A 7,123-nucleotide genomic window follows, 5' to 3' on the forward strand; every position below is an offset into this window, starting at 1 on the left:
GAACATATTAAGAACTAAGGAAAATTCATGATTTTTTTAGACTCTGTTCTATGTTTACTTGTTGATTTGAGATTTACATTGTGTGTTAGCTTGTGTTACCGTATAGGTTTAGGATTTTGTTAGTTTGTGAATTTTAAATATGTTAGGGTTTTGGGTTTTTTTTTTTGTGTTGATGAACTTAAAAATGGTCATCATTGTTTAAATGTTTTGTTTTGTATTTCTATAGACAAGAAAAGAGAATTCGAAAACAAACTTAAAAAATATTGTATTTCTTTTGTATTTGTATTATTTGCTCTCTATTTTTAGCTCATACAAGTGAAGATATATATATATATAGTATAAAATTGCAGAGACTATTATCATTGTTATACAAGTAAAAACAGTTATTTTGAACTGTTAATAACTACAAACTCTTTAATTTTATTACTCTATCTTGAACAAAATATAAATCAAATTCGAAGTGTTTGGTTCAGTTGTGTAGAATTAGATTGTAGGGTATTAACACTATTGACATGTTATTTAAAAATATAACTGATGTCATTGTTATTGATTTTGAATTGCAGATGGATGATGGAATAATAATTATTTTTCATCATAGAGGACAATTTGAGACCAATCAAGATGAAGATGTGATTTATGTCAGAGACCACATTGATAACTTGGTTGGACTGGATGAGGACACGATGGATATCTTCTCAATTTGTACAAGATGATGGGATATGACAAGTTAAAATTGTGCTGGTGGCTAGTTCTTGGGGGGCCATTGAAGAGTGGATTGAGAGCACTCTCAAGTGATAGTGAACTGCATGAGATGTGTTTTTATGCAACGAATAATCATAGAGTTGTTTATGCCTATCTTGAGCATGGAGTATCTGAACATGAGGCTGAAGAGGTTTCAGAGTTGATTGAGATGACTCCCATTTCAAAAGAACCTGAAAATTGACACCAACTCAAGCACCTCATCTATCCAAACACATCTCCTATCCAAAACAGCCACATATATGCTTACCAGTCCACATCCAACCCGCTATGGAATCCACCTCCACTTCTCCTATCCAGCCTACCTCTGTGAGTCCAGTCTAGTCCACAACTATATATCCAGTTCAGCCCACAACTACAATTCCAATACAGTTCAGCCCATACAATCACCTCCAACCTAGCCCACCTCTTCAGCTCTAGCCCAGATCACCTCTTCACCACCAATTTAGACCACATCCAAACTCCATGATAAACATCCTACCAATCCAGCTTCTAAAGCAAAACCCAATCTTATTAAGAACTCCACATCAACCACCACTACTGTTAAGAATTTCACTCCAATTTTAACTAAGAAATTCAAGTTCACTCCAAAAATAAGTGCTACCAAAAATAACACTACATTAATACTTAGAAGAGTGACAAGATCAGCTTCTAGATTTGCTTCGAAAGAAAAGAAGGTTGTTGGTGAGGTGGTTGTAGTGACACTCTTGAGCAGTGAGAGTAACGACTCCTATAAAAGTGTAGAAGATGAGCTTTATAGGCTTGGATCCGAAGCTTTTGAGAACTCGAGTGACTATGATTCTGATTGTGAGGTGGCTATGGCAAGGATTAAGGAGTGTAAAAATAAAAAAGGTAAGGAAAAATTCAAGTTATGCCCTGATGATTTCTGTGATGAGGATGAGGTCATTATGCAGAATTCAGATGAAGACATTGATTTGGGTTATGTGCTAGGAAAAGTAAGTGATGTCCAGGAACCATATGATGCATCTGATGCCTACCATGATGACTCTGATGAAAATGATTTATGGCATTTTGAGGAGATGAAGACTCCACTAATTCTGATGAAGAATATGATATTGATGATGATGATACATTTTCCATGTTCATAGAAGGGGCTAGATTTGGGAAACTGAAGTTGGAGGTTGGTATGAAGTTCAATACAAAACATGATTTTATTGAGGTATTAAGGGAGTTCACTATACAAGAAGGGAGGCAAATAAAATTCAAAAAGAACGAGAGCAACAGAGTTAAAGCAATTTGCAAATACAAGATGGGGAGTTGTAACTGGATTGCCTATGCTTTCATTGATCATGAAGAGATTTGTTCACAGATCAAGACTTTCAATAATGACAATATTTATACTAGGAGGACTAATTAAGAACACAACAGTAAATAGGAAGTGGCTAGCCTCGAAGTTGGTGAAAAAATAAAAAAATACCCCAACCTAAAGTATGGAGAGGCTTCTGATTATTTCAAATGAAAGTATGATATGGACTTGAATAAGTTTTCTCTATCTAGAGCACTCACTGATGTAAGAAACATTGTTTATGGGGATGTGGCAGCATAATATACATTGATTAGAGACTATACAGAAACTCTTCTAAAAAAACCATGATTCAACCGTAAAGCTTGGAGTCATACCACCACCAGAAGAGGATCCAATATTTGAAAAAATATACATCTGCCTTGATGGGAGCAAGAAGGACTTCAAGGATGGATGTCGCCCTCTGATAGGGATTAGGTGGAGCGTTCTTGAAGACTCAATTCGGTAGCCAACTCCTTTCTGTCGTAGGACAAGACGCCAACAACCACATTTATGTAATTGCCTAGGCCATTGTAGCAGTGGAGAACAGAAAAAGTAGAGATGGTTTCTAGAACTGTTTCATGAGGATCTGGGTGACCCACATCAAGACGATTGGTGATTCATATCAAATTTGCAGAAAGTTAGAGCTAACTTAAATTCACTTTGCTTCATTTTTCATAAGTTTATTTTAATCTACATAAATTTGTGTTGCTGTTTGCAAGGACAATTTAGTTTTAACATAGTTAAATTTAAGGTGTGTATTAGGTCATACTAATTTATTTATTAATTCAACTTATTATTTATCAAATATATGATAAATTATGTTTTCGGAACAAAAATGTGTACTAAATATTTTACCATCTTTATTATAAATAGTAGATTATTATTAGTAAAAGTGAAATGTTGGGCTGAGGATTTGTCACTGTGAAATAGGTTTGAGTAATCGAGAATTTTTAAAATTATTTATATGTTATTAACTATTTTTAAGTAATTGCTGATAAATTGTTACAAAGATTAATTCCAATTGTTCAAGATGTATTCCCTAAAGTATAGCATGGATTTTGTGTTTGGCACATGTGAAAGAATTTTAACAAGTAGTAGAAAGAACAAAAATTGAGAGATTTGTGATGGGAGTGTGCAAGAGAGACCACAAGACATAGGTTTGAATTAAAGATGGAGATGTTTAAAAGAATGAATGAAGATGCTTAAGCCTATCTGAACAAATGGCCAAAAAAATCATGGACTAAACATACTTTAGGCATGGTCTGAAACTGGATAATATATGTAATAATGCATGTAAAGTGTTCAATGCAAGGACTAAAGAGTATAGACTATAGAGCTAAGCCTATAATTATCTTGTTGGAGGAGGTTTGCATATTTGTGATGAAGACAATTGCAAAAAATAAGGTTAAGCACTTAAGCTACAACATCACATTGGCAAATTATTCTCTATACAAAAGAACAGACTTGAGAAGATAAAAAAAGAGTCACAAAAATGGCATCCAGTGTGGTGTGGAGATGATAGTTATAAAAAATTTTAAAACCATGGTTATCCGACAAACATGGCTATTGATTTAGGTAAAAAAATTTGCACATGTAAATTCTAGAAGATTACAGAATTTAATTAACCATTTTCATATAATGATATGCAAATCTAGTGTATTCTAATACTAATTCTAAAATATATCCACTCAATTTTAGGCATGCTATGTGTTCATGCATGTGTTGCCATTTCCAGATTGAATGGTAATCCTGAAGACTAATGTCACTCTTGATTAACTATGGATTCTTTAGACAAACATATATGCATACTCTAAATATGATTCCCAGACAAGTCTTATGGAAGAAGTTTTAGTATAGTAGGTCTCAAGTTCCAAAAATTCGAAATAAGCCAGGTCCGTTAAAGAAGAAGAGGAGAAGAAAGGATGTTGATGAAGAACCTTCGGGGACAAAAAAAAAATCTAAGGTTGGAGCAATCAAGTTGAATAAAAAGTACAAGGAGTTCACTTGTACCTACTGTGGCATAAAAAGCAACACCAAGAAAAACTACTAATACAAGAAGGCTGAAGATGTTGCAGTTGTCCTTATTGAAACAACCGCAATTGTTCTTGTTAAAAAAAAGGTAAGGGATCTGATGCTATTATAACTGATCAGGATGGAGATGGTGCCTCTGATCAAGTGACTCTTTTGGAGACTTTTATTGATAATGCTAAAAATGTTGTTACTAATGATGCTCCTAAAAATGTTGTCACTCCTTCAGAAATTGTGCTAGTCCAACCACCTGACTCGCAATCAAAAAATAGATATCAAGTGATTTCACCCTAACTTAATTTTATTTGTAGATTTAAATTGTATTTATGATTATATACTTGTTATAATTATGTCACTAACTTAATTGTATTTGTGGTATGATAAAATAGGTGACTCCAACAGGGAGGTCCAACAAACTGCTGCCTAAAAGAAAATTCTCTCCAACTCCAAACTCAGCAAGCCTTGACTCAATACAAGGGGCAAGTTCTAGAACATCTTCAAGAATAGCTGCATATATAAAATTTGTCCTCACACCCGGACTAAAATCAAGGTTCAAGCCTCCTCATAGTTATCTTATTTTGTGACTTGACTATTAATATCTTTTTAAGTTATATTTTATTCATACACTTACTAGGTTTATGTTGCTCAGTTTGTTTTGGTTGGTTTATGGCAAACAATGCCCTTGAATATTGGTTATGCTATGTATGCCTTATTTTGAATACATGTATATGGTGAAAAGTTTGAAATTTATAAAAAGTTCTAATAGGTTTTATATATTAAAATTTATTTGTTAAGAATTGCGTAACAGCTACAATATCCCAATTATAAGAAGGATGCTTTAACAACATATTTATTTTTACATTGACTTACTTCATATTATTAATTTATATAAACAACTACATATTTCTAATCACATCTTACCCATATTTATACCATAAATAATAATCAAAGATACAAACATACAAATCATCAAACTCAAAAAATTTATCCATAATTCCAAATACCTAATCTAAGATTCTATTATGCTAATTTTTTATGCTAAACTCATTTTTCAATTATCATCATATTATTTGCAAGTACTTGTCATCTCACTATGCTGCTTTCTTTCTCATCATCTGCTCACACAAAAAAACCACACCACATCCTTTCAGCTGTCTGTTATTTTAGACACAACAAAAAATAAAATATTATAAGAATACCTAAGAAAAATTTTAGTCTAGTAACAGATTGAAGAAGACAACGCACAAGAAAAAAAATTATATAGCAAAGAACTTACATTATAATTTGGACACCCATAAAAGGATCTTTTAGGATTCACATATGTCCCAGATCGTCAAAGCATAGAACACATTCCATAGCCACACCAATATGGATTCTTCCCTAATCTATCATTATTAGGGTTCCTCGCAGAAATGCCATGAGAACGCAACCTTGCAGATTGCCTGCCTGAACCCATCATCTTCTCAACAAGATCGAAGATGGGGCTGCAATTTAGGATTTTAAGTCTATTTTCAGGGGTTTATTTGGGTCATTTTAACCTTTTTCATATTATGTATCCATCAACATTCTACCATAACAATCTAAAACTTAGGTGGCAACACAATTTGACAACTTAATGTGCCACATTAGCGTTTCGTTAATGGAGATTACTGTAGGGACAAACGTGAGTCAATCTTCAATATTTGGGGGTTTCAATTAAATAACTTAAAAATTTGAAGTCAAAATTGAGGCCGACGTAAAATTTCAGAAGCCAAAATGAATTTTAACTCCGTTTATAACTGCATAGACTTATAATCAATACCCATATCTGACCGACCATAATAAATTTTAAAAAAATACATGTATATTTTATTATTTTTTTAATATTAAATTTGTAATGATGTATCTCACCAAAATAATACAAAAAATGCGTTTAACCCTGTCTTGAGAAGTCGACGTTTTGTATTACAAAATTTTAAAAAACCCTTTTTAATCAAAATAGTTTTGTGTTTCAAAAAAAAAATAATCAAAATATCGGCGCCGTTTTCTTTTTATAGTATTTGAAAAAGAATTTAATTTTATTGTATTGTCAGTGTAAAGTAATTTTATACATATATTTAAATATCTAATATCATATCAATAAAAATAATTATATTTTATATTAACAGTATAAATAACTATCTAAAAAAATAAATATAATTATATAACTATGTAAAATATTTTACATTATCAATATATCAAAATTAAATCCAAAACAAAAAATATTGGATACACACAAAATGTCAGTGACTTTTTATTCTTCCATAGCAATATAAAACTCACTTGTATGAAAATATATAATAAAATATATCACATATTTTGTTACGATATCAAAAGAATTGCTCCAGTTATGAAGAGGAGATGATCAAGTAAAAAAAATCATTTATGTGTAAAAAGGTAGCAGTAAACATTCATCGTTGAATTTTGTTTGGAGGACATTAGTAAATTTTTTTCTTTAACAAAAATGTTTAAGTATTTATATAATTTTATTTTTTTAAAAAAATATTAGAAAACCAATAGAATATATTAGGGATAAGTATTCTTTTGATCCCTCAGGTTGAGGGTCGGAATCGAAATCATCTTCAACGTAATTTCTGATTTAGAATCATATTTAACGGTTTTTTTGTATTAAAACTGTCTTTTTTATTTTTTTGGACAAAAATACCCTCACTATTACCAGCACAATTACCTCTTCTACTACCACCACCACCACCACCACAACTAGCACCACGCCACCACCACCACCACCACCACCACCAAGAACACCAAACAACAGCAACAACACCAAACAACACCAAACTAAGAAGCAGAAACAGAAAGCAAGACCACCACCCACCACCACTACCAAACAACAGCAACAACACCAAACCAAGAAGCAAAAACAGAAAACAAAAAAACAGAAAACAAGAAAGCAGAACGGCGAGGCGAAAGTGGCAAGCCAGAGGCGGCGAGGCGGCGAGGTTGCAAGGCGGCGAGGCGGCAGTGGCTCGCGTCTCTTCTCTCCCTCGCAAT

Source organism: Arachis duranensis, chromosome 3, assembly GCF_000817695.3.
Source record: "Arachis duranensis cultivar V14167 chromosome 3, aradu.V14167.gnm2.J7QH, whole genome shotgun sequence".
NCBI classification, from domain to species: domain Eukaryota; kingdom Viridiplantae; phylum Streptophyta; class Magnoliopsida; order Fabales; family Fabaceae; genus Arachis; species Arachis duranensis.